This window comes from Equus asinus, chromosome 5 (genome assembly GCF_041296235.1).
Source record: "Equus asinus isolate D_3611 breed Donkey chromosome 5, EquAss-T2T_v2, whole genome shotgun sequence".
Taxonomy (NCBI): domain Eukaryota; kingdom Metazoa; phylum Chordata; class Mammalia; order Perissodactyla; family Equidae; genus Equus; species Equus asinus.
In genome coordinates this window covers 90,801,362-90,815,896 of record NC_091794.1, presented here as the reverse complement: position 1 = coordinate 90,815,896, position 14,535 = coordinate 90,801,362, and the positions used below count along the sequence as shown (strand labels likewise).

Here is a 14,535-nt window from a genome sequence, read left to right as displayed (position 1 = left end):
ACGAATGCTTGCCATTTACGGTTTACGTGTTTGCTCTCTTACGAGAGTGGGGACGCCTGAGGGTGGGGATTGTGCCCAAATTCCCGACACATCCGTGGGCATTGGTTAATGGTGGGTCACTAAATGACCGTAGAGCACTAGCAGGCCCGGACACAAGCTCCCACTCGGCGCGCACGTCCTATGAGCGGGGCTCTGCACCAGGCACCTCATCCAGCCGCGCCACTGCCTCGTGAAGCGGGGGGCTCTCCGACCCCCTTAGACGTGAGGAAACCGAGGTTCGAGGTGAGGGATTGTCCAAGGCCACCCAGGCAAGAACGGACACAGCAGAGAGGAGAACTCAGGTCTGCCTGCCCTCACCAAGCTCATAACCACTGCCCCTCCCTGCCTCACTACAGAGGGGGCCTCGGGCCCGCCGATGTCTCCCCAAAATCCTGCCCAGCTCTGCAGCAACAAAACACACTGACGGGCATCCCCTCCTTTGCTGGGAGCAGCCACAAGGAAGCAGAGAGACTTCGCTTCCAAGCCTGGCTGCTGGGTCTCCTGGCGATGGGGCCTCCAGCAAGTTATGGGCAGAGGAGCCAGAGGCAAGGGCGCTGCTTCCCGGGTTATTGTGAGAGCTGGTCCACCTGCAGAGCACCAGGCCTGGCTACCCAGGCGGGAGCCGATGCTTTGTTACTGACCTGCACAATAAGCGGCTAAGATGGAGGTTCCCATCCCATTTTACAGATGAGGAAGCTGAGGCTCCAAAATCTGGACTGACTTGCCCAGGCTCACATAGGTAGTAAGAACAGAGCAGGGGCTCCAAACACTGTTTTTGGCACCAGACCTAGTCCCTTCCCCAAAATCACTCCCAAAACAGTTCTCACCCCTAAGGGAACATAAATGTGTCCAGGTGCCAGTCCAAGTAACAAGAGCCAACAGCTACTGAGCACTTACTCTGTGCCGATTCTAAACCCTTTACTTGTATTAACACATTTAATTCACAACAACCCTAATGTAGGTGCTATGATTATCCCCAGTTTACAGGGGAAACTGAGGCACAGGTAGCTTAAGCGACCTCCCCAAGGTCACGTAGCCAGTAAGAGACTGGGCCGGGATTAGAGCGCGGGCAGGCGGACCCCAGAACCAGCCGCAGATAAATAACCCAGAACCCAGATGACCCGGAATCCAACCTGGGGGTCCCCGGGGGGAACCCCACCCGCTGTGTGCCTGTAGATCCGGGGCGTCGGCAGTGGGCGGGGCAGGGGACGTGTTGCCCACCGGGCTCCCGCCCTAGGGGAGGCCCCCCGCGGAGGGTGACCTGCCACCTGGTGGGTCCCCCGGGAGCGCCCCGCAGCCGCGAGTGTCATCAGTGCCTTGGCCGTCGGTCCGGCCCGCAGCGCGGGGCGCGGGGTGGGGGACCCCGGAGCCCCGGCTCCTCCCCGCTCAAATTCCGGCTCCCCGGGACGCGCCCCCATCCGCTCCCGCCCTCGGCCGACGACGCAGCCCTGCCCCCGGCTCGGCGCGCAGACAGTGCCCTCGGCGGAGGACGCCCTTCGGGAACCAGATTAGAGGAAACGCGAGCTCCATCGTGCCACGCTCAGATCGTCACTGCTGGGAATGCTTCACGGTGTTAACTCACGCCACCCTCCCCCACAACACTCAGAAGTGCCACCACGAGCTCCATTTGACAGTCGAGGACACTGAGGCCCAAGGTCATGCGCTATTAGGGAAGTTTTCTCCACGCTGAAGGAGAGCAGCTGCCATTATTGCATAGCGACTTCATTTTAAACCTCATCACCCTCACTGCCTATCAGAGAAAGTTAATGAGCTACCCTGTTTCTGCCTATTCGATCAGCAAGGTAGAGACAACAAGAATATTGCCACCTGATCTTCTCAGGAACGGTGGGGGCGGAGGAAAGCTGGGCTTTGAACTGGAGCTAAACTTGATACCAAAGCCCCATTCTTGCCTCCAGACCACAGGCCTCCCTGGGCTGAGGCATCAGGAGAGGCTCCCTGGAAGAGGTAATATTTGGACTGGGTCTTGAAGGATGAGTAGGAGTTCACAGGGGAGAAGGGAGAGAGACAACAGCATGTGCAAAGGTCAGAATTCCTAAGGACAGGTTCTGAGTGGCCCTCTTAATTGCTGGGTGACTTTTGCAAAGTCTGTTCACCTCTCTGAGGCTCTGTTTCTTCACCCACAAAATGTGGAATAATAGTCCTGAGGTTGTCAGGACTGAGTGAGCTCAGGGAAGTAAGTGCTTGGTCAACTGTCACGAGGGGAGTGGGAAGGTGCTCTGAGTGCTGACCACCTCCTGGGGCAGTATATGCTGCCCGGGGGCGCTTATCAGCTCCTCATGGAAATAACTCGTCTCTGCTCGTGAAAAAAGGAGACAGGGGCCGACCTGGTGGCACAGCGGTTAAGTTCACATGTTCTGCTTTGGCAGCCCGGGGTTCGCCGGTTCGGATCCCAGGTGTGGACATGGCACTGCTTGGCAAAAGCCATGCTGTGGTAGGCGTCCCACATATAAAATAGAGGAAGATGGGCATAGATGTTAGCTCAGGGCCAGTCTTCCTCAGCAAAAAGAGGGCGATTGGCAGTAGTTAGCTCAGGGCTAATCTTCCTAAAAAAAAAAAAAAAGATAAATGATACCCTTGTCCTACCAATGAGGAAACTGAGGCCCAGTCGAGTTGAAGAACTTGCCCAAGATCACACAGCAGTAACTGGAAGCTTCAGGATTTGAACCAAGGTTCACCCGACTGCAAAGACCATCACTGCTTCCCTGTATCAGTTCTAACGGCTGCCCCATATCCCATGGCCGGATCCATCACGTAAACCTTTCTCCTGTCTTTACCCGCTGAAGCGGTTTTCGGTCGTGCATTCTTATAAATAACGTTCCAGTGAACATCTTTGCTCACAAACCTTTGCCATAGTTTATATTATTTCCCAAGACTGATCCTCAAGTAAGATCATTGGTTCCAGAGATACAAACATTATTAAAGCTTTTGATAAATATTTTCACGTTGCTTTCAAAAGTTACCACTTTGTAGTCCCACTTGCAACATATAAGAGACACATTATCACTGGATTAACACCAGATTTTGTTTTAATGTCCCAAATGTCCAAGATGAAAAGTGGTATCGCATAGCTGTGTTGGCATTTTTTAAATTGTTGTTACCGATGAGGTTGAGTGGCTCTAAGGGCTGGAACCCTAACACGATCTGTGCCAGAAGTCGCGGGCCCTGGGGAGGGACTGGAGTCAGGTGTGCAGGCACCCAGAGCGGAGAATGCTCGTTTCTGGTTGGATGGCTGAGAAAGGACTGCACGGCCAGGGGCGGGCGGGCTGGGGCTTCTGGAGACGGGGAAGGACTTTGGCACTTGTTCTTGCCTCTTTCCGGAGCGCTCTTTCCTGGCTCTTTGCCTGCTGGCCCCTCATCCTTCGGCTCAGCTCCAACGTTGGCTCCTCAGGGAGGTCCCCCCAACCCCCACCATCTCCAGGTGCCAGCCTCCCGCTGTCTCTCTCATTTACTTTCTTCACAGTCCTCGGCATACCTGAAGTGCTTAGCCGTTTACTTCTCAGCCTGTTATCCTCCTCTGCCTCTAGACTGCGAGCCCCTTGAGACAGAGGCTCTTGCTTCTCCATCCTCTAACGTATATCCAGTGCCTTGAATGAGTTAATTGAATGTTTCCATTGTGGGTCATCTTGCTATCCAGCGGTGCTGTTCCTGTCGGCGTCACACTGCCCAGATGCCCAGAGGTGGAAGTGGCCCCTTTTCTTGCATCCCCCACCTCTGCCCCCAGCACCTCCTACTCGAGACACATCGGGTGCATAGCAGCCTTTCCTCCTGTCTTCACACCACCGTGCTCCTCAGCCTCTCTCCCCGTCAGACTGTCTGCTTCCCAGGCGCCAGGGCTCCCCTGCCTTAGGGCTGCGACTCAGAACTCCATTCCCCTCACTATGTCAGACAGAACAAGTTCATTCTCCTCTCTGACTGGCGTCCAGAGACCCCCTAGCATCCCTGCTCCCAGAAGGGCTGTCCCCTCCAGGCCCCCTGTGGAGCAGCAGGTCGGAAAACTGGCAGACGCTTTGGAACGTCCATTGCCCCTTCTCCCTCCCCCACTGGGCTCTGTGCAGCAAAGGAAGTTGTCTAGAGTTTTCTCTCCCATCATACGAATTAGGCAGCAACCAGCCCCTGTCCTGCCTCAGAACCGGAGCAGGAAGAAGGACAGACTGTTTGGGTTTCAATAATGATTTTTTTCTCTCTGTTCTCAAACCATGTCAGTCCACAGTCATCATCATATAATCATAGTATTTCTCCCTGACAGCCTCCCAGGAGCCTCATGTGTGTGCAGGAGCCATCTCTCTGGTTCCAAGTGTCAGGTGCCATCTTCCTTCTTGCCAGTTCCCCTGTGGGCAAGGCCCTGGTGACCCACTGGGACACCAGAAGCCACCGTGAAGACTCTGCTGCCATCTCCACCGACATCACCAGCCAGTTCTTCTTGGCTGAGCCGAGTTAGGATGACAGCCTCAGAGGCCCCAGGGAGAGGCTTCCGGTTGGGTTCAAATGAGTTTCCATGTTCAGAGGGAGAAAAGACCGTTACCTTTAAGAAACGGGTTGACCTGAATGAGTGGCTGAAATGCCAGGCAAAGGAGAGGAGCGACTCGGCGCTAATGAGTATCGATTACGGAGAAGAAGTGGGTTAATTGAGTGAGTTGGTAAGTTGGTTGCTGAGGTGACATCTCACTCAGAATAAAGTCATCACCACAGAGAGTGCAGACTGGATCTGGACAAGGACCAGAGGTGCGGCAGAATATTTCCTGTTTGGGGACCAAGAAAATGAGCCATTAACACATCGGAAAGTACTGGCGAAGGGAAGCCGAATGTCTTCCCTTTAACCGAGGCTAATTCCTTTCTACCAAGAAGACGTGCACCTGAGCCTGAGGACTGACGCCTCTCTCTTCGCTGGATCTCGTCGTACACAAGACACAGGAGAGAAACTGGGGGCGCCTCTCTGTGGCAAGTGGGCAGGTCATCGACTTTCCACTGGACATAGTAGAAGTGAGAGAAAGGAACTATTTTTCTGAGAAAAGCCCAGGCTTATTTGCATAGAAGTTAATAACGGTTGAGCTGGAGAGAAAGGTGAGCATTTATGCCTAAGGTTTATATTTCTTTACATTTTGTTCTATATTAGATCATGTTAAATGCTGGAAATAAGCCTCTAGAAAGCTCAGAGCAAGTCTGACAACCCCATCCAGCAAATATTCAAAACCTCCAGGCATGTGTTTTATTTACTGATTTTACTCTTTTCGTCTTATTTTCATATCTCTAGTTTCCCCTCAGCCTGATCCCCTCAATTATTTTTCCTCTGTTATATTCGCATATAATTTGGTAAGCCACCCCAAATTCTTCCTGGAATGAGATGAGTATAAAAAATCAATAAAATCTATAATTTCTGTAAGGTGTTACAATGATAACCTGTAAAAAACAAAGGGACCAGATCTCAAGGTGTATACCCCCTCTTAGTTACCCCACCTGGAGAAGGCTGGCTCGATACACCTGTTAGAGCGTTCACCGGGTTCCAATGAACAGAACCCCAGAGTTAAGATCTAAAAAGCTATGTAGACCTTGATTTGCAACTATCAAGGGAAAGAAACTGTCACGGTCTGTAAAAAATGCAACAAATTATTATTTTTTGAATGGGTGCCATATAGCCTTTGTGGCAAAGTTAAAAAAAAAAAAACTGCGATGAGTCCGTGTGAACTGACATGGATGACGTGTGATTTAATTATAACCATCAAAATCCTACTGGGTTGTCACACGGTAGACTGAGCAGCTGCTCACCATCTCCTGTGAGGACAGAGCCAGACAGGAGGGCCACCTCCTATGTGGAAGAACCCCTAATGGACAGACAAGCTTTTAAATAACTTTAATCCTTTTGTATTGTCACACATCACCGTTATCACCTGGGTGATAAACATTCCAGATATTTCTCTATGCATACGTACAGACGTATTTTTTCCTAACAAGATTGAGTTATATTATACCTCTTGGAAACTCGTTTTTTCATTTACATAATATACGTCCTGAAGATCCACACCAATGAGTTGCCTTCTGCAACATCATTTAAACGCTACATGGAAATCCAGCCTATGAATGGAGCACCTTTAATTATTCACCTATTTTTGTACATTGAAGGTAGAGGGGTTTTGTTTGTGGTGTGGGTTTTGTTTTGGAGTTTTGGCGGGAAGTTTGGCTGTTATGAACAATCCTTCAAAATCATCCTCATAATTAAATCACTGGCCCAACCATGATTATTTCCTTTGACTGAATTCTAAGGAGTGAAATTTCTGGGTCAATTTTTATGCAAATTGTAAAGATTTTCATAATTTATTTCCAAATTGCAGATACTTTTTAAAATCCAATTTACATCCAGAAACCATGTCTTTAAAAAGGTAATTATTTAAGTAAACATGGAGCGAAATCAGAAAAGAATATGAGCGGAAGGATGAAAATCAAAATCGCTCCTAGTTTTACCGCCCAGATGTACTGCCTCTTACTGTGGAATCCAGCACGTCTCTCCGTCTGTCTGTCTCTCTATCTCTCCTGTATCTCTATCTTGGTCTCTGCCTCTCTCTCTTTCTCTCTCTCCCTCCCAAATCTCTCTCTCTTGCTCTCTCTCTTTTGCGTCTCTCTGTCTCTCTCTCTCTCCCGCCCTCTGTCTCACTCTGTCTCCTGCGTCTCTCTGTCTCCTGCGTCTCTCTGTCTCCTGCGTCTCTCTGTCTCCCTACTCTGTCTTGTTTACAGTCTTTCTCTCTTTTCTTGTCTCTTTCTGTCTCATTCTGTGTGTGTCTCTCCCTCAACAAAACAGGGGGCACGCCTCCCACAGAGTTTTGTAGCCTGGACAGCACTAAGAATTCCTCACCTTTGGGCAGAGCCTGGGAGCCGGCAAAGCATTTCCACACTTTATTGTCACCTTTTCCAGGTGAGACCCTGAGGCTTAGAGGCGCTGGTCATTCCCACCCAGGCCCACAGGTCATAGTGTTTCCATGTCAGGCCTTCAAGGCTGCATGCTGTCCCAGCCGTTTTCTGAAGCCACACATGTGCCCACCAACATGCATCCCATGCACACACATGTGCTGTGTGGCTGCAAGGTCAGGCAGCCAAACTAAAACTTCCCGTGGCCCCCAGCTGTCTCCAGGAAGCCAAGGGCCGCCCCCAGGACGGGGACTGGGAACAGGGAAGAAGCTGCAGGGAGTACCAGCTGCTTCTGCCCTCTCCTCCCTCCCTCTTCCCGAAGGACAGCCTCCATGTTCCCTCCCGCACCCTGAGTCCCTCCCAGGGCCCCTCACAGCACCTCTTCTCACCCCTGGCCAGACGATCACATGAGTTCCGGTGGCCAGTTTCCCTGCTGTTACCCCACCCCCGAGGCTGAGTGCCCCTGGACTCAGGGTGTGTGGGGCCACCACCTGCCCTCAGTGGCTGACACCGATGCACCGGTGAAGCTTTGCTGCAGAAACGCACAGGTGCACTCCGGCCTCTGGCAGCCCTCCTCCCTGCCCGCTCTTTCCCTCTTTTCCTCTCTTCTCCTTTCTCGTCATCTCTCCCCCCTCTTCTCTACTCCTCTTTCTCTTCTCCCCTCTTGTCTTGCCCTCCCATCTCTGTCTACACTTTCTCTTTCCTTGATCTCATCAAGCCCCATGGCTTTAAATACCATGTCTACACTATCAACTCCCAAATTTATATCTGCAACCCAGACTTCTCCCCTGAACTCCAGATCTGAGGATCTCCACTCGCGTGGCTCCCAGGTGTCTCTAACGGAGCACATTCCAGAATAAGCTCTGGGTTTTCTCCCTGCAAAAGCCGGTTGTCCAGCATCACCCCCCAGCACCACTCTGGGTCTTCATCATCTCAGTAAGCAACATCGTCATCCACTGACACTCGAGGCAGACATTAGGGAGCTATCCTTTATCCTTTCCTCTTCCTCATCCCCTGCTTACAGTCCATCAGCAAGTTCTGTCTGGTCCACATCCAGACTATGTCAGACCCAGCAGCGCCCTCCCTCTCCATCGTGCAGCCCAGGTACCACCATCTCCCACCTGGATGACTACAACATCCTCCTGGCCTCCTTGCTTGCCCCTCTCCTACCCACCCCCACACAGCAGCCAGGGGGAGCTGCTCCTTACATAAATCAGGTCAACTCACTCTCCTGCTTGGAACCTTCTGGTGGTTTCCACTGTTCTTAGAATAAACCACTCTGTGCATCCCAGCCCATGAGGCTCTGCGTGATCCAGCCCCCGCCTGCTTCTCCAGTTCATCCTGCGCCTTCCTCCTCCTTGCTCACCACCTCCAAGCTCCTCTGACCCTTTCCAGCCCCAAGGACACACCAAACCCATTCCCACCTCCAGGCCTTCGTCCCTGCTATTCCCCCTGCCTGGGTCTCTCTTCCCTCTCACAGCTGACTCTTCTCACCATTCAGATCTCTCATCCTTGTGTGTCACTTACTCCGAGAAATCTTGCCTGACCATTCACCCCCTCTAAAGAGCATCCCCTTGTTATCCTCTATCTCAATGTACTACTTAGAACAGTTTGTATGCTATGATTTCCCCATTTTTTCCATCTCCCCCAGTAGATGCTCCATAGGGCAGAAAAATCACATGGCAGATGCTCAATAAAAATTAAGCAATGGAGCCAGCCCTGATGGCCCAGCAGTTAAAGTTCTGCACACTCCACCATGGCGGCCCAGGTTCACTTCCCAGTCGAGGAACCACACTGCCCATCTGTCAGTAGCCATGCTGTGCCAGCAGCTCACGTAGAAGAAGTAGAATGACTGACGACTAGGATGGACAACCAGGCCCTGGGGCTTCGGGGAGAAAAAAAAAAAAGAGGAAGATTGGCAACAGTTAGCTCAGGGTGAATCTTTCCCTGCCCAAAAAAAAAAAAAATTTTAACTGACCAAATCATAAAGTGGTTACGTCGTTCAGCGTCAGGTGAATCTGCGTTCTTCCTGCTCTGCCACCTGCTTGCCGCATAACCGTGGACAGGGTCCTGCACCTTCCTGGCCTCAGTGTCTTCAGCTATAAATTGGGAATAAGACTCTGGTCTCACAGAGTTGTCGTGAGGAGCAAATAAGATGATGCAAGTGTAGTTCTTAGCACAATAAATGCATTAGAGTGCAATAAATAAGTGCTCAATAAATGCAGATATTTTCCAACACGTTTGTTGGCTGAATAAGCAGCCCTATAATGCACGTATTCAGAGATGGGGAGTCCAAGGCTCAGAAAGAAGGAGTGAATTGTTCAAGGTCGCATGGCTAATGAGTGTAGTGTTAGGGTCCCCTCCCAGGTTGGCCCAATGGCAGGTCTCATAGTCTGTCAATTCTCCAAAACAGGTGTACATGGGCGCCACAGTGTATAGATGGTTGGCTGAATAGAGCAGAACTCAGAGGCCAGCAGGACCAGGGGAGAAACTGAATGAAGAGAAGGCAGCCCTGGGAGGGGGCAGACCAGGACGCAGGGACAGAATGACGAGACACCAAGCAGTGCCCGCATAAAGACTTACCCCCAATCTGCCTAAATATAAGAGAATTGGGGTCTTCATATTCTGAGTTTAATGTGGGATCCTGGAGCCTCCCAATGGACACTTCATGTTGGAAGTACCACCTCACCGACCTTGGGGACTCTCCTGTCCCTGCCAAGGTGGAGGGGTGAGGACCAGGCGGCAGAGTGACCACCCAGGCATCTTCTCGGGGTGCTGAGACCAGGGGAAGCAACAAAGCAGCAGGTGGTCTGGGGTCCAGGCCCATCCTGGAAAAGGCCAGCTGCGCGTTTCCATGGAGCCCGTCACCATGGTAACCAAACCTCAGCGGCAGGACTCCAGCAGAGCCAGGAAAGACAAGCTCCTTTCTTGTCCAGATCCCAGGAGCCTAACGGGAGGGGGGGCGGAGGGAAGAGGGGACAATCGGGCTTTCTGAGTGAGGATAGGGGTGGGGGAGGGAGAAGGGGAGGTTGTCTTGCTGCTCAATGGGGCAACCATAAACTACAGGAACGTGGCACCCTATTTCACGCCTCCGTGCCTTTGCTCTTGCTAGTCTCTCTCGTGGAATGCCCTCCCCGACCCTGTCTCCCTGGAGAGCTCCCAGCTGTCACTTGTGCCTCACTTTTTACCTGCTGACCCTTCCAAGCAGAATCAGCCCCTCCCTCTTCTGGCCACCCAAAGTCCCCCTCTCTGCACATCTCCCGTATGTCTGGCTCACCTGAGAGCTTGGGGAGTGTGGCGGGGGTTAGGGGACAGGCTTTGGAATCAGAGGGACCAAGATCAAATCTCAGCTCTGCCCTTAACATGTTGGGTGACTCACGGAAAGCCACTTATTATCGCTGAGCCTCAGCTGCCTCCTCTGCCATTTTCCTGCTGTGCAATCTCAGGCAACTTTCTGAACCTCTCTGAGGCTCACTGTCTTCATCTGAAAAATGAAGTGATGCCCATGAGGTGTCTGGGGCACCAGCACATGTAAACAATGTCAGCAATCAGCAATCTTTCTCATTTGTGTGAGTGCTGCCCCTCTGCACCCTAGGGAGTGGACTTGCAGCCCCGGCCAGGCCTGGACCCCCTGCCCCTGGACTGAGCCCCCCTCACCTTCTGCCAGGACTCCTGGCCTGCATCGTCCATGCCTTTCAGAGCAAGATCTTTGAGGCAACGAAGTTTTCCCTGCCCAGCGTGGGGCGGGCACCCAGCACAGCGCTGACATTTCCAGCCCGAGCCTGAGAGCAAGCATGTGAAGGGAATAGATGCCCTAGCGCGTGCTGGCAGCCAGCCTCTGGGTGGTGTGTGTGTGCGCGCGCATGCGTGTATGAATGGTTGGCAGCAGACGTTCTAACACTTGCACGCGCACACAGACACGCATGTGTACCCATGTTCTCACAAATTCTCTCACACAAACCTGACAGAGGAAGGCACAAGCACATCCTTGTCACTCTGGTCGGTGTCCCAGAGACCACCCCCTGACCCCACTTCTCCCCAGACTACTCCCTCTGGAGCCCAAGCCCACAGTTCTCCTTTGTCTACGGGGCAGGTGAGGGTGACGCGGCCACTTCCCCATCTTGTGCATCTGTGACTCGGGCTGTGGGGAGGGAAGAGGCCAGGTCACCAGCCGGACGGTGGGTCTAACTGAGCACGGGTCCCTACCTTCAGAAGCCCCCGGGTGCCTGGGGTCACGTAACAGCAGCCCTGTTTCCGCTGCTGCTGAAGTGCGCCCTGATAGACTGTCACACTGCCCCCAGCCCCCTGCCACCTCCCTTTGAGGTCCCTGAAGGAGGCTCAGGCCTGCGGCCCCCAGCTCCTCTGATCCATCCTGGGCATCGAGTCCACAAGCAGGGCCACCTCCCCTGCCTCCCTAGGGTCCCTGCACAACCACCCTGAGGAGCGGGCAGGGCAGGTGGTCACCTCCCCAAGCCACAAAGCTGATAAACGTCGGCTGACCCTGATGGCACCTACTTGATGCCAGAACTGCGCTGCGCCCTGTACCCACATGATCCCCCCGTCCCCACGATAACTCTAAAAGGCAGGCGAGCTCAATCTCCTCACCTTATAGATGAGGACACTGAGGCACAGAGAGGTGAAGAGATACAGCTAAGAGGGTGCCCCAATCAGAATTTAAGCTCAGGCGTCCTGGGTGCAGAACCCAAACTCTTGAGTACTCGCTACACTGTGCCCCCTTGGAACCGAGCATAGCCGGGGTCGCCCGGAGCGGTCATTCTAGCGAGGGAGACACAATGAACAAGGTAAGTAAATAAATAGTGTGTTAGCACTAAACGCTAAGGAGAAAAATTCAGCCGGGAAAGGGAATTATGAAGTACTGAGGGTTGTGGGAGGCGTTCTGATTTTAAAAAGCAAAGAAGGTGATGCTTGAGTTAAGACCTGAAGCAAGTAAGTAAGGCCATGCGTTCATCTGGGGCAGAACATTTCAGGGGATCGGGACAGCATGTGCAAGGGCCCTGAGGCAGAAGCATGGCTGGGTAGTCCAGAATCAGCATGGCCAGGGTAATTGGAGTCAAATGAGAGGAGGGGAAAAAGTTGGTATAAGGTTGGATGAGGCCAGAAGGGACAGGGGCTTGAATGGCGAGACTTCTGTGGGTTATCACAAGGAATCTGGCTTATGCTCAGGCGAGATGGGGAAGCAGTGAAGTGATGTGACTAGCAGAGAAGGCTGCCTGGAGGAGGTGGCTTTAGACCTACAGCCAAGTGGGCTTGCGAATACCCCACCCCTGAGTTGACAGTGACAGGCCTCCTCAGAGGGTCAGGGCCAGCCCACCAAGACCATGAGAGCGCAGCCCCTCTGCAGGTTGACATAGTGAGGCCCAGAGGAAGCCCAGCTAAGCATGCTCAGTCCCTTCCCCAAGCCGGCCCATCAGCTCGGGAAGGAGGCAGGGACGGGCAGAGAGACGGGGAGTGTTACACTGGTGGACGCCCTCTGCACCTCTCCTCCCCACGGCAAGCAGTTTGCTTAGAAAAGGGCAGGAGATGAGTCTGGCCCGGGCGTCCCGCGGTAGGGAGCCTGGCCCGGGCTGGGCATGTGAAGCTTTGCTTATTAATGTCAGCAGAGCCCCAACTCCCTTCAACAGGAATAATCACCCCTCAGGCCTATGGAGAAGTGTACATTCTGTAATGCGCCTCCCATTTTAAGGAGGGGGAAACTGACACCCAGGGAGAGGAAGGGCTTGCCCACCGCCTCAGAGGTAAGTGACAGAGGTGAGATTTGAACCCAGGGCTGCCTCGCTCCGCACTCAGACTCTTCCAGATGCCCCAGATGGGGGCGCGTGGAGGGTTAGCATTTCAGCTGGGCCTGCAGCTCCGTCCATATTTGGAAGTTGTGTGGGAAAACTTACAAGACGGAACACCTTTCGTATTAAAAATAATAGGCATGTGTATTTTACCACAATAAAAATATAGATAAGGTAACAATGAAGAATAGTAAATATGAACCAGTGCCCTACTCTCTATAGTTATCAGCGAGCACATGACATTCATGGTGATGCTGGCTGGTGTTTTGGGGGGCTGACTCCGTGCCAGGACCGAGCCAGGCGCTGTACCGGCTCCATCTCCTGGGACACGGTCGCCCTCGTATCCGAACCTCTGAATCTGCAGCTCTCAGATATTTCTCAGGATGATTTTGAGGACTAGTGATCCAAAGAGCTTTGCCTTCTCCATGCCCGACAACATGAGGATGATGGAGGAGCAGCCGGGAGCGAGCCAGGACTCGGGGTCTTGAACGGGCCCCCCAGCCCCTTTCCCTGTGAGGCCGAAGCTCGAGGAACCCGGCCGGCCCTGGGGGTCCTCACACAGCCCCTTAACTGGCTGTGAGGCCCTGAGAAGGTCACATGAGTTCCTGGAGCCTCATGTTCCTCATCCAGAAAATGGGGGTGAGGTTATTGGTATCACTTTGCTCTAAGGTCTAAATACGAGAACCCGCATAAAGCAGCTGAGGGGCCGTAGGAAGGGTGCGGTGGTAACTAGGCAGGAATTGGTCCCTGTCCCTGTCAGAGACTGGGCAGAACAGAATGCAGCTTACAGCAGAGACTTTCAAAACCACTTCTTACACTTTTCAGCCTCTAGGTGGGTGATGCTCCACCTCGAGCTGCCTCTGAATCCCCTGCAGGGCTTGTTAAAACCCAGACTGCTCGGCCCCGCGCCCAGAGTTTCCGATTCTTCAGCAGAGCTGGGGCAGGGCCTGAGAATTTTCATTCGAACACGTTCCCGGTGATGCTGGTGCTGTTGGTCCGGGGCCCCGACTTTGAGGACCTCAGCTCCAGCTCTCAGCCTCGGCTGCACGTTGGCATTGACCCGGGAAGGCACTGAGGCCTAGGATGCACCCTCAGAGATCCTGATGTCATGGCTTGAGGGTACAGCCCAGCACTGGGTGTTCCAAAGGCCCGGCAGGTGACTCTAATGTGCAGCCCAACAGACGTGAGTGAGCCCACCTGCCACACCCGCCAACTGCTAAGAGCAGGCAGCTCTGGGGAGGGGGCCAGAGACCCAGATCACTGTCATCAAATAAAATAAAAGTGATATTTCTGTATTAGACTCACACATGCCAAACACTGTCCTACATACTTGAGATCTAATAATTCATTAAATCTTCATAACGGCCCCATGAGGGGGTTAACATTTGAGATTTACGTTTGCGTTTAACAAACGCAGGGCAAACAGCCAGAAAGTGATGGAACAGCATTTGAAACAGGCTGCCCTCCTCGGGGTCCCTGCTCTCGACCACCGGGTTAAGGAGAATGTATTTATGGTTAATTCTTGTGAAATAAAGACCTCTTAGTGGGGGGGCGAGGAGGAACCCCACTTTGAGTCTACTTTTTGCTCCGGAAGCTGTTCAGGGGCATGGGGCCAAATGCAATATGACGAAGACTGGTAAATATTTGTCAGTTTAACCTTTTCCAGAGCACGTTTGCAGGCATTCTCTTACTTTACGGCCACAATGGCCCAAGCTCTACTATCCTTCTCCCAACCCCCACTCCAGCCAAATGAACTACTTTGCAATTTAATTCAATT

General features: G+C 52.8%; 1 long non-coding RNA gene across 2 annotated transcripts; it reads right to left on the bottom strand.

The window, feature by feature from the left end:
* Window positions 1-5,764: 5,764 nt before the first annotated feature.
* On the bottom strand, window positions 5,765-10,750 carry LOC139045451 (uncharacterized). Of its 2 annotated transcripts, none has more exons than XR_011503777.1 (3): window positions 10,615-10,750; window positions 8,936-9,056; window positions 5,765-8,842 (listed from the first exon to the last, which is right to left on the bottom strand). It is a non-coding gene; the product is annotated as an uncharacterized lncRNA (long non-coding RNA). The 2 variants fall into 2 exon arrangements; XR_011503778.1 differs by lacking the exon at window positions 10,615-10,750 and adding an exon at window positions 9,541-9,898.
* Between the last annotated feature and the right edge of the window lie 3,785 nt (window positions 10,751-14,535).